We start from the raw sequence: 12,066 nt of genomic DNA, 5'->3' as shown, positions 1-12,066 counted from the left end.
TGAACAAGTTTTTTTAATTCGAAAATTTGTCAAGGATGTTCGACCATATTTGTTTTTTTTTTGTTCGAACACTAATCGACGTGTTCGAATTCACGTCGTTCGAATTAGATTTCCATAACGTCCAAACAGGTTCCCGACCGTTCGAACATTATTTGTTTGGTTCGAATAGTATTTTGGGACAAAAATATTTTGTCCCAAAAAAGAGTTTTCATTCGAACGGGACGGCCAGATTTCGTCCCTATAAGTATTTTTTGAGATGAAAATTTTTTTCGTCTCCAAAACATTTTTGAGACAGACATTTTGGAATAAAATAGAGATACAAAGTTTTCATCTCAGAAAGTCCATTTAGACCAAAATGGTATTTTTTGGGACAAAAACTCTCATCCCAAAAAATCCGTTCTCTTGTAGTAAGAAAAACTATAAAATATCCAAGTTTTACGTGTTGATTTTTTCCTTTAAATTGAAGATGCAAAACTAAAAGAAAATTCTTTTGATTGCCTGGTGTGATTTAATATCGTGCGCTTAAATTCTACAATTAGTTTGGTTGGCATGGCTAGATATGTTATGAACCCAACTGAGACGACGTCATTCCTGGAGATCTGCATGGTCCCGTTTAGTAATTAGGGGACTGGCTAGTCGTTTATGGGCTTCTTTTATTTAGTTGTCGTTTTTCTAGTAGTTGTATAAAATGCAACGTTTGGGTGTTATAACCAAATGTGCATTTTGGTGCATAGGCATGTTAGTTTATCAATTACAAGATTTAGTTACAAAGAAATGCCAATATAGCGCAGAAAGGGGGAGGAGGAGAGGCATTTGGAAAATATTCTGAATGTTTGTTGTTTTCTTTCGGGAGGAATTGGGGACCTCGAATACCTCAAGGCGTAGCCATTATCATCATCTTCCTTGTTCTTGATTCTCTTTTATTGTGTATATTACTGTTCTTTTCACTATGTTCATTACAATTGGTATTTAGAGCCACTGATTCTTCCATAGACGGAATAACCTTCAACAATCAGCAAGTAAATTTGCTGCCATTGATGGAAAAGGCTCTTAAAAAAATGTTGCACATCACAGAATTACTCGATTAAATGCACACAAATTACAAGGTTTTCAAGCAACAAGTCAAGGAATCCTTCTTAGTCTAGGAAGACCAAGCTGTGGAGGAGGGAGTAGTAAAGGGAGCTACGGATTCAACCAATGAAATACAAAACTCAGTACTGCAAATGGCAAATGAATCTACAGATGAAGATGAACTTGTAGAGGAGGGGAAAGAGACAGCAGCCAAAGGGGAGAAACTAATAGAGTCAATTGATCAAAAAAATTTTGGGCACAATCAGCCATCGATACATTCCCATATGGCAAAGGTGTCATCGCCACATCACCACCACCAGTCTCAGCCATTCACTTTCATCATTTTCTCATATCGATATTTTGTAAGTGAGGCTATGCATGCACTAAATTTCATAGTGTTCGATTTTCAGAAGGTGACAAACTTGAAAGGTAAGAATTTTTTGGCTTACTATTTGTTTGATGTATTGTCACTTAAAGTGATTTTTTTACCCTTTGATAGAGGAAGAGATTACCTAGTTGATGTATGTACGGGAGGGAGTGTTTTTGTGACATCTAAGAGAGGAGTTGTTGGGGACTCATTTGTATTTCTAAGGGGAGGAAATGGGAAGTTGTGTGTGGGGGTGAGGTGTCTAGCCTGTCAACAGAGCAACATGCCATCATCGGTGATTTCAAGTCAGAGCATGCACTTTGGTGTGCTTGCAACTACATGTCATGCTGGTGTAACCCAAACTATGTTTATAGTATCTTATAAGCCAAGGACAAGCCAGTTCTTAATAAGCTTGAATAAATATATTTTGGAATTTGTAAGTAAACCCAACTTGGAGAACCAAGAACTTGGGGTGAATGGGGGACTGGGCTCTATTCATAAGAACCAATGGGGAAAAAGGAAAGTTTGCAGTAACACACTAGTCAATCCCAACATTGTCATTTTCCAGTCTTTACCCATTGATGAACAACCAAAGCAAATTACTGTGACTCGTAAAGGAGTGTTGGATCCTTAGGAGGTCCACTTGCTGACTTTCCCAATATAGTTATTAAAGGAAGTGAGCCACATCTTCCTTTCCATGCATGCTTGAAGATTGAGAAGTTTGGTGACTTGATTTTGAAGGCTACAGAGCCACAAATGGTTCTTTTCAACATTTATGTTGATTGGTTGAAAAGTGTTTCATCATACACTGCATTCTCCCTGCTCATTTTGATCTTGCGTGCACTTCATGTGAACAATGAGAAGGCCAAAGATGTTACTAAAGCTCGACAAAACGTTCCTTACCGAGCCGCCCCAAAAATGTCCTTCTCTCAATGATGATGCACAAGGTACACTTCTAACTGAGCGTGGGAAGGTGGTTAGAGTAGAGAACCTTTTTGAGGAAATGCTTGAGAAAGGGTTAAGAACTAACAAGGTCATCTTATCAATCTTACTTGGGTTATCTGTTTGGACAATTGTTGGTAGTTTTGTAAAATGGGACATAGCAGATGATAATGTTGAGAAGCGGTCCATGGACCCAATGACATTCTCAACATTGATTATAGTGTATTGTGACTGAAACACTGATGAGGTGCTGGAAGTCAATGAATTCTCTGTATTTTATTATTCAAGTTTGAGACCAAATGGAGAAGCCAAAGGAGAGGTAGAAGACTCTGCAAATGAGAAGGTAAGTGAAGTAGACAAGTTTGGGAAGTCTACTCTGGATAAATTGAAGAAAGCTAGTAAGAATTCATTTTTTGGTCAAGGTTGGAAGGGTCTTGATAATTCTATGGAAAAATTACCATCAGAACATAAATCTGTCGTGGATGGGAAGCTAAAACATGTCCAACAATGTTTCAGCTTGAGTACTAAAAGGGATGGAAGTGAGTCAAATGAAAGGGTTGCTACTAAAGAAGAAGTACTTGCAAAAGTCCTTGTAGATGTTGATAAGCTTAAAACTTATATTAGCTTGCTTACAAAAGTGTCAAAATATCCCATTAATTTTCAGAAGATGACTGATGTGTCATCTGCAACACAGCCTAATACAAACTTTTATGGGGAAGGTGGGTCTTTAAAGTCAAATTTTCCTCTCTATCAATATCCACATTTTCAAGCATGGGAAATTCAATACCTCATAAGTCAAGCATTGTCAAACATGGTAATAATGTTCTCCCACTAGCTTTGGGACACCTTGGCAGCTTATCAAGGAATAATCTTGGGAAGGAATGGACCTCGAGTTATGTTCTCCTCGGCTCCACTAGCTGCCTCTTTCAGAAGGGATTGGAAACTTGATCATAGAATTGTATCACAACTCTTAACCTTGAAGACAAGATTTTTTAGAGGAGAGAAAATTGTTATGAACCCAACTGAGACGGCATCGTTCCTGGAGATCTGCATGGTGCCATTTAGTAATTAGGGGACTGGCTAGTCGTTTATGGGATTCTTTTATGTAGCTATCGTCTTTCTAGTAACTATATAAAATGCAACGTTTGGACGTTATAACCAAACGTGCGTTTTGGTGCCTATTATCTTGCTAGTGCATAGGCCTGCTAGTTTATCAATTACAAAAGTTAGCTACAAAGAAATGCCAATATAGCGCAGAAAGGGGGAGAGGGAGAGGCATCTGGAAAATATTCTGAATGTTTGTGGTTTTCTTTTGGGAGGAATTGGGGACCTCGAATACCTCAAGGCGTAGCCATTATCATTATCTTCTTTGTTTTTTATTCTCTTTTATTGTCTATATTACTGTTCTTTTCACTAGGTTCATTACAGGATGGTTGTATCTTCCACTTAAAGTCTGCTATTATAGTAGATTTAATGGTGTCATAAAAGAAAGGTAGTGATAGGGTTATTACCCACTTACTACCCATTTACTGCTTACAGTGTATTTGAATTTTTATTTTTTTTATCATTTTCTTTTAAATATTTTTTCAACATCCTTAATCATTAAGAGAAAATTAAAATAATATATAATTTTACTAATAATCACTTCCTTAATCATTAAGTTAAATAAAAAATTAAAACAAAATAAAATACAAAAAGAATAGTAAATAAGTAGGAGGAGGGGAGTTGATGACCTTTTTGCCCCTGTTCCTAAAATCTACTCTGCTAGGGCATTGTGATTACAGGGTTTCGTTTGACGTTGCTGCTTTAGTGAGGCTGCATGGCAGCCGTTGATGGCCACGTTTCTGGTCGTCAGTCCTTTGCCGAAATGGCTGCTGCGACTCCACAGCCCCTACCTGATATACATGTTTCCTCTCGTGTGCCGAAAGTCATGGACGGAGAAATATTTTTCCAGTTTTCGAAGGGGAAATCAATCGTTCGACTGAACCATTCCGTTTCTCCATCGTGCTCAAGTTCCTTCTGCAAAGACCCTCCTTGGATGCTATCCGTGCATTTATCCACAGCCGTTGGGGTCTATCCTCTACCCCGGTGGTTTCTTCCATGAAACTTCCCCGTAATGTTTTTGTAAGGATGAACACGGAGGCTGAATTTGTGAAAGCTCTATCCCATGAGTCATGCGAAGTGAATGGAGTGGCTTACCGTGCATTTAACTAGTCTCCAGACTTTAACAAAGAGCATGAACCTTCTAACGTCCCTGTGTGGATCTTACTTCCTGGGTTACCGCTTAACTTCTATCAAGAATCATTCTTAAGAATCTTCTCTGCACCTATTGGACGTTTTGTACCCATTCCTTATTTCTAGATAGGCACTCCTGGATTGCCAACTAGTCGAAAACAAGAAATCCTAATGAAACGCTACCTGCGTATTGTGGAAAGTGTAGAGTGCAGGGACATAATGCAAAGACCTGTCGCGTGGGGAAAACCATGCATGGCGAGAAAAATCGTGGTAGTAAGAAAGAAGAGCCAATTTCTGGTGGAAAAACAAATGGGAACATGTAGGATGGTGAGACATCAAAATCTGCAGTCCCTGAGAACGAGGATGGTGAGGTTGCTAAATTGCAGGATGTCATTAATAGAAAATAGATTACCAAGGAGTTAATATCCTCTGTTCAGGCGCTTAATGTTATGGAAGCAGAAATAATAGTTGAGAATGCAGATGGAGTGCTGGCGCCCAGTGATATTACGGACAGGGGGAGTTCGTGCCAAGTGCGGATGCAGGTAATATTTTAACTCCAATTTTTTCTTTTACTTTCTCGGAGCCCAACCCTCTGATATTGGAGGCATCTACACGGGAAACTGACCTCTGTTTGGAAGATATTACTATGAATGAGAATCAGGAACCCATGTTAGATGATGTAGCTTCTAAACCTGACCCTGAGATTCCCCCGCAAACTCTACCTCAGGACAAAGATTATCACTTAGACGCTGAAGGCAAAAGTAATAAAAAAAATATCAGAGAAAGAAATTTGAGAAAGTGAGAAGTTCTCTTCGGGTCCTTACCCTTTCCTCTACTTTGCCCTTATGAGTGACTCCATCATTGTTTGGAATGTCCGAGGCATTGGCACTTCTCGGCGTCGTTTAAAAGATTTAGTTTGTAAATTCAAGCCTAAGCTTGTAGCGGTTTTGGAACCGTTCCAAATTCAAGAAAAAGCTCTTCGATTGATGAACTTTTTATATTTTGATTCTTTTATATCTAATGTAGATGATGGTGGTAAAATTTATATTTTGGGATAATGTTCTTGATGTACAAGTGGTGCGGACAAGCTTGCAGTTTATTTCTCTTCGTGTGAATACAGGGTCTTATCAGTTCTTGTGTAATATTATTTTTGCTAAGTGCAGCATGTATGAGAGGAAAAGATTGTGGGAAGAACTCAGCTCTCAGTCTATGGGATTGGAACCTTGTTTACTTGCTGGTGACTTTAATATTATTCGTAATAATTCAGAGAGAAGGGGTGGTTGTCCCCGTCCCAATGCCGCTATAGAGGATTTCAATGTCTGGATCCACCAGGGTGGTTTGGTTGAAATGAAATCAAAAGGTAAAACTTACTCCTGGTGCAATGGGCAGTCGGGTCTTGCTCGGTCTTGGACAAAATTAGATCAGGTATTCATGGATGTTCCTTTGCTCTCTTCTTTCCCTAATGCTATTTGTTCCTATCTTCCGCGCACTACATCTGATCACTCTCCGATGGTTATTGAATTTAAGATGGATCCTTTCTCTTATGGCCCCTCACATTTTCGTTTTCAACAAATGTGGGTGGATCATTCGCAATTTTTAATGTGCGTTCGTCAGGTGTGGTCTGCAACTGTTGTTGGTCATGGACTCACTAAATTGGCAATCAAGTTGAAAAATACTAAGGTGGCTTTGCGGGAATGGAATAAACGTATTTTCGACCATACCACTATGCATATTACTTCTCTTGAGAGTCACATTGAGGAGCTTGAAAATAAATTTCTAAGTTGGGATGAATCAACGGAGAGGGACCTTCTTATCTCGTCTTCAAAACTAGATACTTGGCTTCGCCGTGAAGATACAAGATTGGCTCAGATTTCTAAATTAAAATGGCAGATGGAAGGTGATCGGAATACGAATTTTTTCCATGCTTGCCTTGCCAATAAACGGCGTAAAAGAGTGGTGGATATGCGGTGTTCGAATGGGATGGTCTTCAATTCGCCGGAGAGTCTTCATCAAGGGGCAGTGGACTTCTTTTCTAATTTTCTGTAAGGCATGCCGAATAGACTATTACCTGAATTGTCAACTCTTATTTCTCTTGTTATTTCAAATTCTGATAGTTCTATGCTGTGCTCAGTTCCTACTATGAATGAGGTCTTCTCAGCTCTTTCTTCCATCCCGCCTAATAGTGCTCCGGGAGCTGATGGATTTGGTTCAGGTTTTTCAAAAGTTGCTAGGAGATAGTGAAAGATGATGTCTTGGAAGCCATATCTGAATTCTTTGTTTCTAAACAACTCCCAAGATTTTTTACAGCATCTTTTCTTGTCTTAATCCCAAAGATTGATAACCCTTCTGGGTTTGATAAGTTCAGGCCTATCAATCTCTGCTTGGTATTTTATAAAATATGTTCTAAGATCATTGTTAATCGCTTGACAGGTTTCCTCTCTCGTATAATATCTTGGGAACAAGGCGCTTTCATTTCGGGAAGAAGTATCTTTGAGAATATTAGCATTACGCAGGAAATGGTACATTCTATTAATAAGAAGGCCCATGGTGGTAATATTATGATTAAGTTGGATATGGCTAAAGCTTATGATCGAGTGGACTGGTCTTTTCTTATTGAGGTTCTTTGCTGTTTTGGATTCTCTTCTAATTTTTGTGATTTTATCAGAGCATGTATTTGGACTCCATGGTATTCTATTATGATGAATGGTACTACTAAAGGCTTTTTTCAAGGGGGCCGTGGCTTACGTCAGGGAGACCCTCTCTCTCCCTATCTATTTATTATTCTCCAAGAAATTCTCTCTTGACTCATCAAGCAAAGTGTGGAGGCTCGAAAATTTGATCAATTCTCGCAGGCGCGAGGTATGCCTATAATTTCTCATCTTATGTATGCTGATGATGTCGTACTTTTTTTTAATGGTAGCTCTAAAGCCATCAGGGAAATTTTAGCTGTGCTTCATAAATATACAAGCTGGTCGGGCTAATGCATTAACCATTCTAAATCTGCCATTTATTACTCTCAAAAAATTCCCTCAACTCGTAAGAGTCTATTATTAAGAATGACTGCATATTCAGAAGGATCTTTCCCTTTGAACTATCTAGGCGTGCCCTTTATCTTGGGTCATCTCAGATAGGTGTATTTGGAAGATATAGTCTCTAAAGTCCAAAAGAAAATATCAGGTTGAAAAATGAAAATTCTTTCGGCTGGTGGTAGACTTATTTTATTGAGGCATATTCTTTCTAGTATGTCTCTCCATCTATTTGCAGTTCTACAGGTTCCACAAGCCACTATCAAAATTCTCCATCGTATGATGAGCACTTTTCTATGGGGGAAGGTAAATGGTAAGAGTAAGAAAAAATGAGTGGCCTGAAATTCTATCTATCGTCCCTTGGAAGAAGGCGGCTTGGCTTTTAAGGAATCTTGATGATATGCAACAAGCCCTTCACACTCGTTTTACTTGGAATCTCATTCAAGGTAATTCTTTATGGGCCAATCTTTTTAAGGGTAAGTATGTGGGTACCAAGCCTTGGGCTCTTGTGGGTATCAAGCCTTGGGCTCTTGTTGACCCATCTAAGGGTACTAGGTTTTGGAAAATGATTGCTAAATCTCTTCCTTTGGTTTTGGATAACACTAAATGGCATCTAAAAGAAGGAAATATTTTTTTCTGGTATGATAAATGGCAGGAGAGAGGTCCTTTAGCTAATGAGATGCCTATTGTGGACAATTCTCTTCTTAAAGTTAAAGATTGCAAATTATCTAATAACTGGGACGTGGATTTTATTCTCCAATTAGTGGGCCCGGATAATCTGGACGGTATTTTAGAGGACATTTGTAAATCTAAACCAGGGTTGGACGTGTTGATATGGACAAAAAATGATAATAGACTGTTTTCTACCAAGTCGGCTTGGGACTGTGTTCGTATTAGAGGTGGCACGCTTGAAGGGCATTCTTGGATATGCCATAAAAATCTTCCTCTGAAGATATCCATCAATATGTGGAAAGCTTAGTATATGGCCCTGAGCGTGGATCATCATCTTCGCCGCATTGGCATTCCTATTACTTCTCGTTGTGACTGTTGTGCTAATGGTCATTATGAAGAACAGAATCATGTTTTGTTTGCAGGTGAAATTGCTACCACTGTTTGGCATTATTTCGGGGCTAATCTTGGCATTCTGAACGACTGAAATTGGAAAGATACGGTGCAACCTTGGTTTCGCCTTGTGAAATTATCATCTCAAATTGGCATTATTGTGGATTTTCTTTCAGTGATTATTACTTGGCGACTCTGGCGAAGGCGTTGTCTGGCTCGTATGGAGGGACGCTTTGAAACTGCCTTTGACATCATTCATTCTGTTCGTCGGTGGAATAGTCTTATTTGTCGTGATATGCATGCTAGTTCTCACCTCTCTGGTTTTGATTTGCAGGTACTTGAGAGTTTGCAGGTCCAACCTAGTTTCTCTCCCGTTCGGCATTGCAAAGCTATTAAATGGCAAAGGCCTCCGATGGGTTGGGTTAAATTGAATACTGATGGTAGTAGTTTGGGTAATCTGGGAGTCTCTGGCGTAGGTGGGATTATTAGAAATGATCATGATAAGTTAATTCATGCTTTTTCTGCATTCACTGGTATAGGTTCTAATAATCAGGCAGAGCTTTTAGCTCTCCTTCATGGACTCCAGGTTTGTAGGTTTTTATCCCTCAATTATGTAGAAATTGAACTTGATTCTATGACTGTCATTTCTTGATGGAGAAGTAAAAGAGGTGGGATTTGGTATTTGGAGGATTTCTGGGAAAAAGTTCTCGATATTATGAGTTCCATGACTTGTTCAATTCAACATGTTTTTCGAGAGAGAAATCAAGTTGCAGATTAGTTAGCCAAGCATGGGTCTTCTGGTAGTGATTCAGTTTTTTTCCACTTGATGGAGACTCCCCAAGTTTTGCGTGGCCTTATTCGCATGGACTACTCCGGGATGCCTTCGCTTCGTATTATTTAGTCTCGTTTGTCATTTGCTTATGGTTTTGTCTTTTTTTTTTTTCTTTATCTGGTTTGGTTTCTTTTGGCATGCTGGGCTTAGTTTGTTCCTAGATGCTTGTTTTGTAACCACGGTTTTCCTCCGCCACAAGTAAGGGTTATTAATAAAATTGGGAATGGGTCACAATTGGACAGGTGACCCTAACTCTTCTCTAAAAAAAAAAAAAAAAAAAAAAGAAAAAAGAAAAAAGTAGTAGGAGGATAGTAACCCTATCATTATCATAAAAGAATGGATGACAGACATATATGAAGTTAATCATGGAACCTATAAGTTGTTTTAATGTATATGCTGGACAGAATTCTTCAAATAGGTGTTTCAATTTGACATGATTAGTTAAACTTATGATTTCTAGGTTGTTGGATATGAACTTGAAGTTGATTTTACATATATTTTAATAGTTTTTCTAATCATCATCCCACACACCACACACTATATTTTTTATTTTTGTTTTAAATTTTATTTTGTTTTATTTATCCTAAACTAATTGAATTCTTTTATTCATCATCTTTACATCATATATTTGGTAAGGAAAAAAAATTAAAAATTTAAAAAATGTGTGGTGTGTGGTGTGGGCCGGATGATGAGTAAAATTTTTCATATTTTAATATTTTGTATTTGAAAATGAAGTTAAGTTAGATTGATAGATGGATTTTATATATTTTGATATGTAGATCGTTGGAAATTATGAAATGAGAATAAAAAGTATTTGAAAAATAAATAAATAATGCATTAAAAATTAGATAGAAAATTAAAAAAATAATATTTTATTATTATAGAGAGTAAAAATGGCTAGTATATTAGCCAAGCTTTAGCTAAAACTTTGCCTAAATCAATACTAGTGCTTTTTAGGGCCCCTAGTAGTACTGGAACTTTGAACTACAGTAATTTAGGGACCCTAGTAATATTTGGAGAGTCACTGTAGAAGGATCAAATCAATATTTTATGATTTTTCCATCCAACCACCTTTCTCTTTTAATATTAAATTTTAATATTAATGCAAAATATTAAATATTAAATACAAATGTATTTACAAAATATTTAATTTTAATATTAATACAAGTGTATTTACAAAATATTACTTTTTTTTAAATATTATTAAAATAAATGATATTATATTACTATTTTGACTTTAGATTGACTACTCCAATATGGATTAACCTCTCTAAAAATTTTGGCTATAACCAAAATTTCAAATTCTAGTCAAAATTTGGATTTGACAATGACTAAGCGCTCTTAGGGTCATTTGGCATATGTATGCTCTGACTGAAATCTTTAGAGATCTGATCGCGAAGAATTTCTACGGTACTGGATCTCCCTTTCAAAGAAACAAAAATGGCATCACTAAAATCATATCTAGAAACAAAAGTTTAAAAAAGTGTCATGTGTTTTACTTGACCAATTTTCTTTGTCATAGAAAGATTCGCAATTTTTAGAATATTTATGACGATTTTGATCCAACATGTAAATATATTTCAGGATAACAAAATATCATTTAATTCAAAAAGTGGTCACAGAAATTCACAAGTAGTTTCTGCGTCAATATCTATTAGCCTTTATCAGGATGAATCTACACGACCATCTAGATTTCGTAGTTACTACGTGTTAACGGATCGTATTCATGTCGTGTCAAGATATGTATATTATACTATATTGGTCAATACTAACCCGACTCATTAAGCTTATTGTATCAAAATCTCAAACCCTAACATGACCCATGAACATAACGGGTCATTTCGTGTCAACCCATTTTGACCCGTTAATGTAAATAAGTTGAACAGACCCGAAATTAATCCGTTTGATCTAGTTAAGTTTAGCATAATTTTATATAAATGTTAAAATCACAATATCTATAAAAAATTATAAAACTAAGTACAAGTCCAAAATTAGAATCCAAACAATAAAAATATCGAAATTAAAATTCCAACAATTTTATTTTTAGGTATAAGGGTATAATTATAACTTTAACTTTCTTAACGGGTCATAACGGGTTGACCTATTATCAACCCATTAAGCAATCATCTCTTAACGGGTCAACCCTTTTTTATCCGAACCTATTAAGGCTAAACCTTAACACGCTTTTATCGTGTCGTGTTCATGTTAGGTTAACGGGTCGTGTAACATATTGACACCCCTACTAGACTAGTATTAAGTGCTTAGTTGCACATCATTCTACATCATATATCATGTTTTTTTTTTGTTTTATTCCTACTAAACTAACTGAGTTATTCTACTTATCATCTTTATACCATATACTTGCTAAGGAAAAAAATAAAAAATTATGTGTGGTATATATAAGGATGATGAGTAGAATTATTTTTAGTATTAATTGTAAGAGTGATGTTACACCAACTGAGGGAAGCTATCGAAATTTCTCACCAAATGTGCAATTTTTTTTTTCAAACATTTTTTAAAATCTCTTAAAC

Source organism: Juglans microcarpa x Juglans regia, chromosome 4D (assembly GCF_004785595.1).
Source record: "Juglans microcarpa x Juglans regia isolate MS1-56 chromosome 4D, Jm3101_v1.0, whole genome shotgun sequence".
Lineage (NCBI taxonomy): Eukaryota > Viridiplantae > Streptophyta > Magnoliopsida > Fagales > Juglandaceae > Juglans > Juglans microcarpa x Juglans regia.
This window is presented reverse-complemented; position numbering follows the sequence as displayed.